The sequence below is a fragment of the Atractosteus spatula genome, chromosome 8 (assembly GCF_055471065.1).
Source record: "Atractosteus spatula isolate fAtrSpa1 chromosome 8, fAtrSpa1.hap1, whole genome shotgun sequence".
Lineage (NCBI taxonomy): Eukaryota > Metazoa > Chordata > Actinopteri > Semionotiformes > Lepisosteidae > Atractosteus > Atractosteus spatula.
This window is the reverse complement of record NC_142713.1, coordinates 16,145,751-16,161,916: the sequence shown is the minus strand read 5'-3', so window position 1 is coordinate 16,161,916 and position 16,166 is coordinate 16,145,751. Positions and strand designations below refer to the sequence as shown.

The 16,166-nt window shown below is 38.1% G+C and overlaps 1 protein-coding gene across 2 annotated transcripts in view; it reads right to left on the bottom strand.

Annotated features, from left to right (window-relative positions):
- The window catches only part of tbxas1 (thromboxane A synthase 1 (platelet)), a 140,720-nt gene extending 124,554 nt beyond the window's left edge, over positions 1 to 16,166 (bottom strand). For both annotated transcript variants that reach the window (XM_088924350.1, XM_088924351.1), the window contains exon 1: positions 16,116 to 16,166. The gene's annotated coding sequence lies outside the window, so the exon portion shown is untranslated. The remainder of the gene's footprint in view (positions 1 to 16,115) is intronic.

Below are 16,166 nucleotides of genomic sequence, written 5' to 3'. Positions count from 1 at the left end.
GGGTAGTGACAGACTGTATCGACAGCAGCAAAAGTTGGAAAGCTTAGGGAAAATCCTACAGGCAACTTCCTATGCAACAGGGTTAAACCTTATTCCCCAACCAGTGGACATGATTGTTGGTGTTATACAGTGGGTTTATGCTTGTGTGCAACAGGCCAGAATGTTGACACAAGACCTGTTAAGGGAGTTTAGTGCCACTGTAGCCAGTCTAGCCACGGCACAAATCCCAACCCACTTGATTCCACTCTTCTCAGTAGAGGAGTATGTGACATTAACCCCATCGCTCATAGCTCACCCAGAAGCCAATCCAAGATTGAATTCGGTTCCAAATCTTGAGATGGGTATGGCTACCAAAGCTATCCATTGGCTGTGTCTAAACGATTCACCAATGAAGGGTGTAAAGCTACTAACGAGCAGAGGAAGGTTAATGAACCCCATGAAGAGCAGGTGGGAAGTAAATGGCTGGTCAGCACACCACGTTTAACTGACACTGTGACTTGTGACAGGCATGATGCAGCTACCTAATAAAACAGTTCCTTTAAGTTCCTGAGGAGGCCATAGTACAGCATGGTAACTTAACACTGTACGGTCTAGAACCAGACAACATAAGACCAAACTTGAGGTCATGGATGCCTTCAGGTGCCACACTAAGGAATTGGATAGAAATCCAAGAAACAGTAAGCCCTGAAGAGGTACAGGTAGTTAGTTTGCTTTAATGGAACAAACCTCCAAACCACCCTAGCAGATACCCAACACAGGTGTTCTGGTTTATCGGGGGGCTGGGAACAGGAACTGGTGTTATTGTAACACTGCTGCCGGGTAGCTGGGTCATGACTGACAGTGTACTCTGAATGATGTACTCTTACATCAAGATGTACTCCGGGTAGCATGAATGAGTCAAAGGTAGCATGCCAAAAGAAAGGAAGTGACTTCTCCCCAAATATCTACCACAGAGGTATCAGATATTGACAGTGAACTTCCTGATGTGTAATTCCTAGACTTAGATAATGTCTCCTACTGTGTTTATACATACTCCAGATGTTATTCATCCTGTTTGTATCCAATGCTGGTTCCGGTATGAATTCTCGAGGAGTAATGTAGACATTTAAGATTAATGTTCTAATGGCAAGGGACATCACTTAACTCTGTTTTGTTTTGAAGGCAACAACGCCTCAGGACCTCGTGACCTTCAAAAAGGGGGGATATGTAGCGGCGAGGCTTAATAATAAGGCAGAATTAAGTGTTTCTGAGCTTCCCAAATGAGGCCCCATTTCTCTGTTCATCTCTGTGGTGCAGCCACAGAGAAACTATTCATGCAAGATGATTTAAGGTTTCCTAGGACAGCTCCCAAAGGGGGATGCACTTAGCTAAGTCTGGCTATCATGATCAATGGTCATCCACTGGCGCCTATCAGTCTAGGGAGTGCCGGATGGACATCTGGACTGCATTACTAAGTGTCAGGACTAAGTGACTCATATCTCACCTTGATCAACCAATCAGGGACTGGTAGGGCTGAGTAACCCACGTGGGACTCTGATGCCCATGGAACTTTCAGCCAATCAACGAGCTGAAGTTCCTCCAGGTAAAAACAGGCAACACAGAGAGCCTGAGAGATTCAACAAGATTCAGATTCAACAAGATTCAGATTCAACAAGATTCAGATTTGGGAGATTCAGTAAGATTCTGGAGAGGATTCTGTGGACTGTTCTAAAGGGAATTCAAAGGAGAATTCCAGGGCAGGACGGCCCAGGAGCAGAAGGCTCCCAAGGGCAGGACATTCTCGCAGCGCGCCTCCTGACCATCCTGAGACTCAGCCCGGACAACCACGGAACGGCCAGTGTGTCCGAGTGCCAGAACTTTCCTTTGTTCTAAGAGTCTAGAGTGGAGGTTGCCAGAGAGTAACCAGCAGCAGGCCTCGTGAACAGGTCGGAACTGTGGACAACTGAATCACTATTCAGAACTAGCTCTTCATCAGGAACGAACCGGTCCTCTTCCTGACTTGCTGGGATCCACAGTCATCTTTTCTCCTGTGCACAAACTTTGCTAGTTAAAGCCAACACTAACTAGCCGGTCAGCGAGCATCAGCAGCGCACCGTCGCAAGCCGCACAGCACAGCCTGGCACGGAGCCAGAGAGCGCGGATTGGACAGCAACAAGCCTGCAGCTGATTGTTTGTGCCCGCAGGAGATCTGAATTCCCAAGAAATTGGATGAGTATTCAACTTCAATGCATTACAGCTCGAGAATTCAATTGTTATCCCAACCAGTTGATATCAATTTAATTCCTAAGAGTTATGTACTTGTTTTGAGTATCTAATGTAGAAGTTATAACCAAGTTCATTTACGAAACGGTCTTAATGAATGATATACTGAACGTATGTCCTCTTGATGTGTAACACTTCGTAACTGATTGAATATATACCTTTTGTATTCTGATAACCCTCTCGATAAGATCTGTTAGGTTTATATGCATATTCTATGTATTAATAAATGTATCCTCGTGTATTAGTACCTGTGTGTGTGCGTTGTTTGAGTTATGTCGCATGGTTGGATTCTAAAGCCATCAAAAGAATCAATTTTGTGATTTACTGCTACAATTAATAATTGTCTCAGTAAATGCCCAAACCCTACAGAACTGGTGCCTTCAGAGAGCCACTATGATTACATATTTGGCGTCTCTGAACGGCTATGAAACACTACAACTCCATAGGGCCCAGCAATCTCCCATCTGCTGCATGAAGCTCCCAGCAGGGCTGTTTCCCCGACCAGAGCCTCACTCCTCCAGCGAATCCCAGTCTTCACAGCTCACAAAGAAGCTCTCCCCTTCTCCTATCACTGCTGCTCAAACAAACAGAGCTGAAGTGCAAGTTGAACTTTAAGAGTTTTGATTAATTCTGGCACGACTTTTATTCTGCTCAGAGCTTAAAACCCCTGGAGGGAGTTGGGCCCTGAGGTAACTGGGAAAACGAGGATCCATCCTGGTTGCCCTCATCTCCCCTCTAGAACTGAGAGCAAATTCATACATTCCAGCCGCCAGGGGGGTTGTTGATGGCTATAAGAGTTTTGACTTTGTGTTCCCAATATGTTTGGAAGGCACTGTACATTTATCACTAATTGTGCAATTTCTCCCTTCAGAAAACTTGCTAAAAAAATTATAAAACTAACTTACTAACAATCGCCACTCAAATAGCATCTGAAGAAAGTTTATCACTGTTCCATATTTATTTTTTGAGCTCTCCTGCAGAAACCACAATGTCCCATTGGGTTGGATACTGTACTTTTGACTTTTGCATCGCAAAAGAAAGAAAACCAACACAATTCTATAAGACTTTATATTCTTGCTGACTTGCATCAAATTTGACATTTCCCTAGAGTCTTTAAAACATGAAAATGCTGACAGCACCAGCTCCATATCATTTACGTTTCAGAAAGAAAGAGCAGCACACAAGTGCAGAGTTGTTTTTACTGTTTTACTGTTTACTGGGTATGTGTGTCAGTAAATTGTGCAGATCAGAGAATAAACAAGACTCCATTCACAATATGACTTTTATTCTGCTTGTAGAATTTTGCCAGTTCATCTCTTCTTACAGATCATCCTTCCCTTGGTATTCATCTTAATGCAGCCATGCTTCACAGGAGCCTTAGCGACAACAAAGCACATCAGACTCTTTTAGAGCTCATTGGGATCTTAAAGGTGGAAGCAAAACCTGTTTTTAGATGACAATATACAGTATTAACAGTCTGCCCCTTTCCAAAGAAAGTTTTGTGATTCTAGCTATAAGGCAAATTGGTTTTATTCTGGTGGGGGACTCTTAATTTGACACAATTCAAAATATGTACCATAAAGATATAGAATCTTTTTGAATTTAAACACAGAACTTGCAACTCTAAAGGCCTTGTTGAGAACTCTAGTTAAGTTGGAAACAGATTTATTTATATTCTGAACTCACTCATAGCATGCACAAAACTGAACTTTATTGTTGCAAGGTATGCTATAAGGAGATAGTTTCCTGTGTTCTTACCTTCTCTCTCATTTTATTGGAATGTAAGTCATCCACATTGGGGAACAGATGCTCTGAAATGTTGCTATTCCTCTTATTTAATTATACTACTGATGCTGCTCTGCATACTTTAGTCTTCACACTGTCTTCAGGACACATGTAAAGCTGTGTGATTTGTTAATCACTTGTTTCAAAGTCACAGTACCTCCAAATGCCTTTTATTTTAAACTATAACACTAGATTTGTATGTGGGCAAGAATTCAGTAAGCTCCCAGTTGTCCTGCAATGCTGACCATTCTCAATCAGGTTATTCATCAATTTCCCTACGGGATTAATAAAGTATTATCTATCTATCTATTGTAATCCGGAGCTGCTAGAACATACAGTGGATATACAAAATCTAATTACTGAAATTGCAGGTTTTTGTAATGTAAAGCCAGAAATCAACATAAATCATGTCAGACATTTTTTCATCTTTAATGTGACCTTGCAACCAACAAAATTCAAAAGAAAAACAAACAGGTAATTATTGGGAAAATAACTGAAATGAAAAAATCTACAACACCCTGGTAAATGTCAATATTCTGTATTCACATTTATATTCCCTAATAGTTAAAGGGTATGGCATATTCATCCCTCCATTCATTTTCTAACGGCTTACTCCAATTCAGGGACATGGGGGAGCCGAAGCCCATCCTGGCAAGCAACAGTGAAAGGCAAAAACTAAACAGAAAAAATCTAAAATATGTTGATGATGATGTTCATCTCATAAGTATTCACCCATTAACTCATTAAACATTTGGTGGATACATCTTTGGCAGCAATTACAGTACCTAGTTTTTTGGGAAAAGTCTCTATTAACTTTGCACATTGACTTGGTACAGGTTTTGCCCATTCTTCTTGGCATTACTGCTCCAGTTCTTTCATTTTTCAAGTCATTCCACAGATTCTCAGCAGGATTAAAGTCAGTACGTAGACTGGGCCACTCAAGAACATTCACTTTCTTAGTCAAAAGCCACTCTACTGTAGCCTTAGCTTTTTCTTTGGATAATTATCCTGAACTTTTCACTCCAGTTTTAACACTTATTTAGCAGACAGAAACAGGTTTTTCTCTAGTATTTGTACCATGCTTTGCCTATTCATTTTTCATTCATTGTCTAATCCTAGTCATGTTTCCTGTCCCTGCTGAACAGAAGCATCCCCAGATCACAATGCTCACAATAACATGCTTAACTGTAACAATGGTGTTGACTGGGAGATGTGCTGTGTTGATTGTATACCAAATGCAATGCTTAGCATCTTAACCATAAATTCCCAACTGGGTCTCATCTGACCACAAAACCATTTGGCACAGGATCACTCAGGTACTTTGGTGTGAAATGCATGGTGGATTTGAAATAGGTATTCCACTCTACCGTACAGGCCAGATCTGTGGAGAACTAGGATATTGTTAACCGATGCACATTCTCCCATCTCAGCTACTGAACTCAGTAGCCCTTTCAAACTTGACCTCAAAGTGGCATCCGTCACCAGTTTCTCCTTGCTAGGGTGCTTATTTTGAAATATAAGCCTCATCTACTGTAGGTTGGGTCTGGGTGGTATGATTTACTGCATTAAGTAAACTGTGCTCACGGGAATATTCAGAGACAATAATATTTTTATAACCTTCACCTGGGCTATGTTTTTCAATTACTTTATCCTTGAATTGCACTGAAAGCTCCTTAGTCTTGGGTCTTGTGTCTTTTGCTTGAAATTCACTACCTGACCTACATGTCTCACAGAGACAGGAGTTTTTATTCTGAAATCATGAGAATCAGTATTATTAAAGAGGCTATTCAACTAGTTGTATGGTTTGTTAAGGTAAATTTTAGTTATTAATTAAAACTAAAAATTAATTCAGGTTTGTCATAGCAATGCTTTCAGCATTCTCATCTTCTGTTGCCTGATAGTCTGAAATTTAAATGTATTAAAAACATAATTTCATTTATCTACACATTCTAACTCTCAACTTCCAAGTGGAAAAAAATCTAGAATTTTTATAAAATTAATTTTCCTGTTATATCAATCCTAAATTAGCTCACCTTCAAAATTATACGTTAAGTTAGGCCCCCACTTATGTTAAAGTGTAGTAATTCACATGATTTCAGATAAATTCAACAGTTTGAGCCACAGACAAAGTTGTGGAAAGGCATAGATCAGAGGATGGGTATAAAAATATCCATGGAGCACAATCAAGATGATTATTAAGAAGTGAAAGGTGTATTGACTAGACCAGGCCATACCACTAAACTGGATGACCAAGCAAGAAGGAAACTGATCAGAGATCAGTACCAAAAGGCCAATGACAACTTTGAAAGATCTATAGGCTATTATGGCCACAACTGGTCAAAGTGCTCAACTGACAACAATCACCCAAGCATTCCACATCTGGCTTTTATAACTGGATGACAAGAAGGAAGCCATTACTAAAAAAAAAGCAAAACTATATTCAAGTGATGTTGTAAACATCAAAATGGCTAAATGTTTTATGGTTTGACTGAACTAAATAGGAACTTTTTGGCCTGAATGCAAACTAAATTTGGCACAAACCCAACACAGCACATTACCCATAGAACACCATCCTTTGGTGCCATGATGTTATGGGGATATTTATCATCGGCAGGTACTGGGGCACTTATCATGGTGGAAGGGAAAATGAGTAGCAAAAAGTCAAAAAAGTCCATGGGGAAAACATGCTGCCCTCTGCAAGACTCACAGTTGTAATCCTCAGTTAAATACATTAAATGTAAATCCCTATTTAAATACATGAAACTCTGAGGCACTTGCAGAACAAAATGTGAATAACGTCAAGGGGTTATAGACTTTCTGAAGGTACTGTATTCAATCATTCAAATTACTTTTTGATTTTTCTTTTATATTCATTATATGTGGAATAGGTTTGTGTGTATAACAAATTAATTGCTCCTTCAAAGTGTCATGACTGCAAGCTTTAAAGCAACAAAATGTAAAAACTGTGCACGGATCTGAATACCTATGCAAGACTAAATATACAAGATAAGTGTAGTTCTGTTATCTAATGCAGTGGTTCTCAAACTGTGGTACGCGTACCGGCAGTGGTACGTGGCGTGCCGCCCGGTGGTACGCCAAATGACCCTGGAACTGTGTTGTGTGCGCTGAATAATCGGGACGGGTTTTCATATTTTGTATTTTAATAGGTGTCGAATACGCAGCCTATGTACTACAATACATTGCGTGCTAATACTTCAGTGGACACAAGAGATACTCTGTAATTCTATACGACTCTATAGGAATGCGTGCTACGGATGCAAGTGACCAATTGTATTTAAAAAAAGCTACTGTATCTCCAACAAATAGGGAGAAAGGAGAATGTGCGTGATTTTGGAACAATGCCAACGTTGTAAACACAGGAATGCATAGAAATACGTGCTACGAACGCAGGTAATCTTGTGAGCACACGAAAGCGTGATACCAGAAAAATATTTAATAAGTGTTCTAATTTGAGAAAAATACACCGAGCATCTCTGTGTTTCGCTCCCATGCGCATGAAATAAAAACTTTAAATAAATACGGAAATAAAAACGGAAACGTGGAAAAATGCAAGGTTGCGGATTGCTAAAGCAGGTAAGCTACACTATTTTGAAGAACCTTATTTACCGTTGGCAAAAGAGCTGACACGTATTAAGTGTGGAGAAAAAGCTGCTAAACAGCTCGACCTGCTGCCCCCCTCCCCGTGAAAGACACAGTCATTCACAGAATTATTGAAATGAAGGATTATATCAAACGTACACTGATAGAGCGCGTTAAGATGAGCAGATGTTTTTCACTGCAATTAGATGAGTCTGTAGTCGATTTGGTCAATTTGCTCGTTTACGTTAGATACGAGTTTGAGGGTACGTCCCATGAAGACTTTCTGTTCTGTAAACCGCTACCAACAGGAACTACAGGAGAGCACATATTTCAGCTTCTGAATAAATTTATCGAAGAGAATGGCCTCGACTGGATAAAATGCGTCTGAGTTTGTACAGACGGTGCTAGAGCAATGACAAGCCGACATAACGGTGTAGTTGCACGAATTAGAGAGGTTGCTCCAGAAATTAATGTACGCATTACAACATCCACCGCGAGACCTTTGCCGTCAAGAAAATGCCTGACGATTTAATATCTGTTAGACTCGAAAAATTGTATCAAGGCTCGAAAAATTAATTCACCTCTGCTTTGCTCAACTAAACAGGCTCACCCCTCTCACTGAAATGGTGCTTTTTTATTAGTTGTTGTTAATGTTTTTTTTTTCCTGTAAAACACTTTGAGAAGCCACCTTTAAAGGCGCTATATCAAATAAAGTTTATTATTATAATATTTATTATATGTGTGTGAGTGTGTGCGCACACGCACGCTCATGTTGGTCATTGAGAATTTCTGGGGTTCCTATGAGATGATGACTTGTAGGTGGTACTTGGATGCTTTGGGTGGATTAGGGGTGGTACTTGGTCCAAAAAGTTTGAGAACCACTGATCTAATGGATTTGATCAAGTATTTTAAAAACAAATATGAACCAAAACCACAGGAAATGTGAACAAAATCACATGTAATTGATGAAAGTCACGAAAAAAGTATAGGCCCATTTCTAATCTCCCACTGTCATCTAAAATTTTAGAGGAAGTGGTTACAAATCTGTAACATGATTTGCTTACATCAAATGATATTTCTGAAAAAATTCAATCTGATCTTTGCCCCACTTACAGCACTGAACCTACTTTAACTAGAATAATGAATGATGTGCTGCTGTCTTCAGACACTTTTCTTTAACTTTATGTGTATTTGACTACCAAATACTAATTGTTATGAAACCTTAATTGGTATCACTAGCGGTGTCTTCTCCTGGTTCAAACTGTATGTAATACACATAATACAGTTAAACATAATATAACATTTCACAGTTTATATTACGACAAATACACACAATGACATGCAGATGTACTGTATTCATCTACGAAACCCCTTTACTCCTCAGCCTTAAATTAAAAATGAAAAAACATTAAAAATTGAAAGACTAATAATTTTCTTATCATGAATTCAGATAAAACAAAGATTTTACCATTAGGAAAGAAGAACCTTGGACAGTCTGATCTAAACATACAGTACATACCGTAGACAGCTACTGTATACGCCTAGCCCCAATGCCTCAGAACATAATATGGGCTTATTCTTTGATCAAGAACTTGTTTAATTTAAATGCACGTCTGGAGTAGCTTTCCTCCATCTTAGAAATAATTCCAATAAAAGGGAATTTCTTTAAACACAGAACACCAAAAAATATATTTTATGTATTTGTTACATCCAGGTTAGACAACAGTAATGGGTTAATGTCTGGTATACTGAAGTGCATTATAGACAGTAGTCCAGACTCCAGTTTGGTCAAAATTTGGTGCATGTTTTAACAAAAAGAATGAGCTTGCGTATATACCTCCATTTTTATGATATTTACATTAGCGTCCAACTGATTATAGTACTGAATTTAAAGTACTCCTTCTGACCTACAAAGCATTTAATGGTCTACCCCCCACACCCCTGCTACTGTATGTGTACAATATACACAACAAGCAGTAACTTTGGTCCAAGGATTTTATATGGCATTTCACAAAATATCACTAAAGCAGCCTTTGGTTACAGGGATCCTAAATTGTGTTTTAACCTCCCAAAACTCATTAATAATGCTTTATTAATGTTATTTAGTTTAAACCCAGGTCATCCATCCAGTAACTGTAACACACTTTCTTGGATCCCATGCTCAGCGTGCATTTTGTGACTGCCTGTGACATCAGAACCTGGAACACTACACCCAGGATAGCTGACCGAAGAAACACAGTTACTTTACTTGGGTATCCAGAAAAACAGATGGAGGATGGCTACCCTGGATACTGCAGGAATTCTTCATGATCTATTACTATTGATGTTCCACTAGACTGCTGTTGTGAAGGGCAAATATAGGAAAAAAAGTGATTCCACCCATCTTCTAACTACTTCATACAACACAGGGTAACAGGGGAGTCTCAGAGGTGCAAGGCGTGGTACACCCTGGATGGGATGCCAGTCCATCTCAGGGCTCACACAGACACCGACAAGCACACACTCACACCTGGGTCAATTTTCGTAGAAGCCTACCAGTATGCTTTTGGACTGTGAGAGGAAACTGGAGCACACAGAGCACCCACACAAACGCAGAAGAACATACAAACTCCACGCTGACAGAACTCAGGGTCCAGAATTGAACGCAGGTCCCCAGCACTATGGAACAGCAATGCTAACCACAGTGCCACCATGCTGAGAAATGGCTGATTGAAAGAATCAAGTTAAATTTTCTTTATGAAATATAACATATTTTCAGAATTAAAACAGTACAAGTTAATGTACAGTTTGACTTCTTGTGCATTAACACAACTGTAGATGTCTTGACACATAGACGCAAAGACCTGACTCAAGTCAAGAACTTCAATGCATCAATGCATTATTGAGAAGTAATGTTGCCCTCAATCTGAACTAATCCACATTTGTGTGTTAAAGGACATTTCTTCCCACATTATCTCACTTCCACTGCATCACCAGTTAAACTGAACAATGTGATAACCAGCATAAAGCTCAACAAGCTGTCTCATACACAACTTTCTGTTCAGTCTTTCAGGGATAAAACATTTATTGGGAAATAAAACTACTTAATTCTTGCTGCCGCCACCTAATATGTTCTCTGGTACACAGAAGACAGCAATTAAATCTCTCAACTGTAAACAGTTACCCCTGAAAAGCCTCTTGATCATGCAGATCATTTTCACACAGATGACAAGCTATAATCATTCTGCTGATGTGCAGGCTCTTGTGCCCCGGAATTTCACGTGCTGTAGTCAATACAGTCTGAAAAGGATTATGTAACTGGTGTGACTATCCGCTTTCTAGGGTATGGTCTGTCCCTCACAAATCCAATTTGCTCATATCTTTGGACTTACCTACTGACAGCTGAAACAGAACACCTTCTATGGTGAATTACTCTCAAAAATGTCACCTTCAATCATGTACAGTAGATGGCAACCAGAATATTCTTCTTATTCAAAAAACATTAAACAAGAAAGATGTGGTTGTATCTTTCATCTTTTTATGCTAGGTCTAATTTAAACCATGTCTTTTGGTATTGTTATTGAAAAAATAATAACTAATTTTGACAATTTAAACGTGCATACCAAAAACTGAGCACATGGGGTTTTTATGAAACTTGAACTTAGAATTTCTTTACTGCAGTTGAACAATACTGCTCAAAATACACAAATTCCCCCACTAATTAAATGTTAATAACATTCTGTATGTAACCAATTGCCTACTGATGTAAAACTTAAGACTGTTCATTATGCTTTAACAAATACAGTCTTTCACTAGGATTCAGATTTCTATAATGTTCAAGTTTTTCAGTTAATACTTTATTCAAAACCTGAAAGCTGAAGACTTCCAAGGCTAAGATAAATTACAGTAAATCAACTATAGAAAAAAAATTAAATGTCATTTGCATAAGAATTTAGCCATGAATTCAATATTTAGTGGAAGCGTCTTTAGTAGCAATTACAGTCACAAGTCTTACTGAATATGTCTCTATCAATTTTACACACCAGCTTGGTGCAATTTTTACCCATTCTTCTTCTTCAATTTTCTTAATCTCTCTTAAGTTGCTTGGAGATAGCATATGGAGAGCAGTGTTAAGTCAGACCAAAGATCCTCAATAGTATTCAAGTCAGAACTTTTACTCAGCCATGAAAGATCTTTCACTTTCTTATTCTTAAGCTGCTCAGTGTATCTTTGGCACTGGGCTCTGGGTCATTGTGAATGTTCATTGTGAAGTGTTTTACAGACTTTTCTGCAGATTATGTTTATGTCTCTTCATCCATTTTCCCCTCAATCTTGAAACATTGCTGCTGATGAGAATCAGGCAATTAACATAATACTGCAGCCACCACTCTTGACAGTAGGGATGGTGGTGACTGGGCTGATGCACTATGCTTCAGATACTTAATACTAGAATCTGGTCTTTATGGTTGAACCATTATGAAATAAACCTGCCTTCTAAACCAAACAGAATATGACCTACGGTATAGCTACATCTATATATAGCCCTGCCATGTGTCTGGTGAGAAACAGCCACAACTACAACATGCATGAAATTACCCATAAATAAACTACATACAGTATTATATTTGATCATTTCTTTGACTCTCAGGGTCACAAATTCAATTTGTTTGGCTGACAATCAAAAATGGCAGACTTTCTCTCCCAATACTTTTAAGGGTTCTATACTTCAGATATTTAATAAACTTATGTATTTAAATCAGATTTTAAACGCTTGAGTTCTGTTGCATGTACAAAATTCAAAATACTACATTAATTGTTGCAATAAATGATTTTTTCTGCTATTTAAGATTCAGGAAGCACACAACTTCCAATATAATCTCAGAATACATGCTAATATGAGGTGTTAATTAACTTCTGTATGAAACACAGATTAGGCTAAATCACCTAATTTAAATTCAAAAGACTATACAAAATTGCATAACAAGTACTGTGAGAATACAAAACAGACACTTACTCTGAGATTCCAGTAACAAACCTACAAAGTGGGGATTGCACTTGCACTGTTGTTTGGCCATCATACAATTCCTTTAGTCGAATATCATCTCCCCCACTCTCCAATCAACACAGTGCTTTTTTTCTCTCCTATGTTCAAAAGTTTGGAAGCTGTCTAAACAACTACTATAGCTGGAAAACAGTTTCTTAGTTATCCATCCAGCTGGCTCTGGGATAACTGAATGAAATGGGAAATCATTTGATAAATTACCATTGATCTTTGACTGCTTTGTTCACTCTTCACAGAAAGGCATTCTTCTCTTGTCACCTACCCAGTGAAAGTAAATTAAACTAGTGCAGCTTTTTGTACATCTTTTAACAGGAGTCGTCACATAAAAATCAGGAGTCAAACAAGAGGTGCCCTTCAGCCACATCAAACAAATGTCCAGCAAAACCATTTTTAACAACTGATCTTTATGTTCAGGGTCCCCATTGTTTATTCTTTTTCTAACTTGTGACGAACAAAAATGCAGTGTATGACGGCCTTAACCTTAACTTGAAAAAGTAGTAATAGTAGAATAAGAACAACATCAATAATAAAACATTATTATTTTCTAATGTTATAAGTTATTCTACTTTAATTCTGACATGATTCACCACTTATAATAATGTAATAATGATGTAAGAAGAAAAATCAATTGAAATAAAAAAACTAAATACCAAGACCTCCTTCAGTGCTTTTTAGCTCTTAATTAGTGCATATTCTTAGACACTTCTATTGTTGTCTTGAAATCATATTCAGGAGTAAAAGTTTGTCCTTGTTGTTGTTTTTGAAGTATCAGACAACAATTTGAATATCAATAAACATACATCCATTTTCTATCCCTGCAAACATACTATACAAGGCAGAATACACCCTGGATGGGATGCTATATCATTGTAGGGCACATACAGACATAAACACGAACACACAAACCCACACCATGGCCAAATTTCTCAGACGCCAATTAACCTACCAGTATATGTTTGCAATGTGGGAGGAATTTGGAACACCCGGAGGAAAACTGTGAGTATTAAAATATAAACTCTTGAATGTTCAAACTAAAAAACTTTATGAGTGAAAGATATTACATTAACAAAAAATGCAAAGAAATCAAAAATTAAAATGTAAAACTGTAAATGAAGTTCTGTTATAGAATATGAAAATAAGTTAAGATTTACTCTGTAACAGGACTTCATTAATAGTTTTTCAGACAAGTCCAGAAAACTCAACTTGAGGAATAGGACACTTTTAAAAGAAACAGGAGATGACAGCATACAATAATACTGGTGAAATATCAAAAGATCAAATGAAAGATAAAAAACAGGTTTAGCTCCCTAGACAGCATTTAAGATTTAGATGACATTAAGCTGTATTCATTAGAAATATATCAAAGAGTACATAAAGTTTACACATGAGATGAGGGCATTTCGACATCTTGCCGATTCGGTATTAGTAACTTACAGATCCAAATGTCAATACAGTCCAAAGCCATAGTGTTAGGTTAGTTGGCTTCTGAGAAAACTGGCCCTGGTGTGAGACTGTGCATGTCTGTGTTTGTGAGTATATGTGGACTGGTGTCCAACCCAAGGTATATCCTGCCTTGCGCCTGCAGTTTGCTGGGATGGGCTCCAGCTCCACCGCGACCCTGTACTGGATAAAGTGGTTAGAAAATAGGTGAACAGATGGAAGTCCGAGTTAGCTCCTTTTATGGTTTGCTCTCAGAAGAGGCTTCTTTTGTACAACCCAGCTTTGAATGCCACAATCAAACGTGATTTCAAATAGTAGTTTTTGACACACTGTACCTAGAAGAAGCCAGTGTGTATTACGTTTGCCTTTTAATTCACACATCTAAATCCTCTTCCTAGAAGGTTGGCCACTATGCCAATAGTCTTAAATTTCTTAATATAGACACAAGAGTAGAAAGTGCTAGAAAGCCTTCTGTGGGTTCTTTTAAAAACATTCCCCAGCTTGGGGAATGACCATTTGCTTGCAGTCTTAAAAAGAGTTATTTGATCTTAACCATTAAAATACACAATATTACCGAGTGTAAAGTGAAAGGGGAGCTGACACATTGAGAGAGAATTTATTGAATTCCCTTTAAGTTTCTAAATTTCTTGTTTGATTTCTTTCTTACTGAGTTTCTTGTTTGGATCACCTCTTTTTCAAGCCACATAACAGAAGTCAGCAAAACACATCTGTTATAAGTGAGTTATAACTTAGTAGTCTTCATACTCAAGTTATCATAAAACCCAAAAGTGTTTAAAAGAATGCACATTTACTAACAGCATCTGGGAAGCTTTTCATACACATTTATGGTTACATACATGGACTCTGAATTTGCATGTTTTAGAAGCTCCATTAGCTGCCTACAGTTGTCTAGAGGCAGGTGGCCAGTATGAGAATGAGAATCCCTGCAATCTCATTGTATGGACAACTAGTCACTGAAAAAGCTAACTTTAAAAAATTCCCCAAACAGCCCGGGGAAGCTCAGTAGAGGCCAAAAAATAGATTTAAAGCTCAAGTAACTGAAAGTTTTTCTTACACTGCAAGTTTAAATGCTTAGTTTTATTTTGAACTTTTTATAGATTTGTACAGCATTGAGTCTCCATTTGTGCAATTCTTCCCTCTAAGCACTGGGACTGATCTAACACTATATAAAATGTTGTTTGAGTTACAGAAAAAAAGGAAAGGGTGGGCACATAATGCATACGTTAGACATTGTAAAATTATAGGTTTTATGTAAAATGATATGCTGCCTAATACAGGTATTAATGTTGAGGTGTTACAGTGCGCTTGGTTGTTAGGCAACGTCTCACCTCAAGGCTAGAATAAGTAAAAATAGGACGCAGTACGGGAGTACTGCACCTTTTAGTGCACCTACGTAACAAAGAAACTTCACAGCACGCAACACTTACTGTAGCGCTTTAGGCAGTCATTCCTTTAATTTCGTAATTTTTGCACTAATCATGTCTTTAAAATATCTACACATACTTTGCATAAGGAGACTTAATATTAAGTTAGTTGTGAGCGGGTGTATGATACAGTATGGACCCGACAAAGCAGAACTCTTCCAAAATGTGAATGAGGACGTTTTGTCCGAAGTTGATGGACCCAGCTACATTATATTGAGGTTGCGTAACAATGAATCGCAAAATGCTAGCATGTATGACGTCATATCGAATTAATATTACATTTACTAACATTTATTCTTTAGTCGGTGTTCCCAGATTATCACTACAGTTGTCAGAATTCAATCGTGTTCCTTTCTCCAGTAGAGTTTGACAAGACATGGTACAGTACGTTACAGTACAGGAAAATGTAATGAATTATACTGAAATCAATTCGTGTGTTTTAAAACTTTGGCGTTCATTTCAATATATATTTAAAAAACATGAAGGAACAAAATGAGTTATTACTGTATATAAAAATAGCAACATTATAGTATGAGCCTTACCCTCGCGTGTAGTGTTCAACTGAAAACAACTCTTCAATCGTCACATTTTTG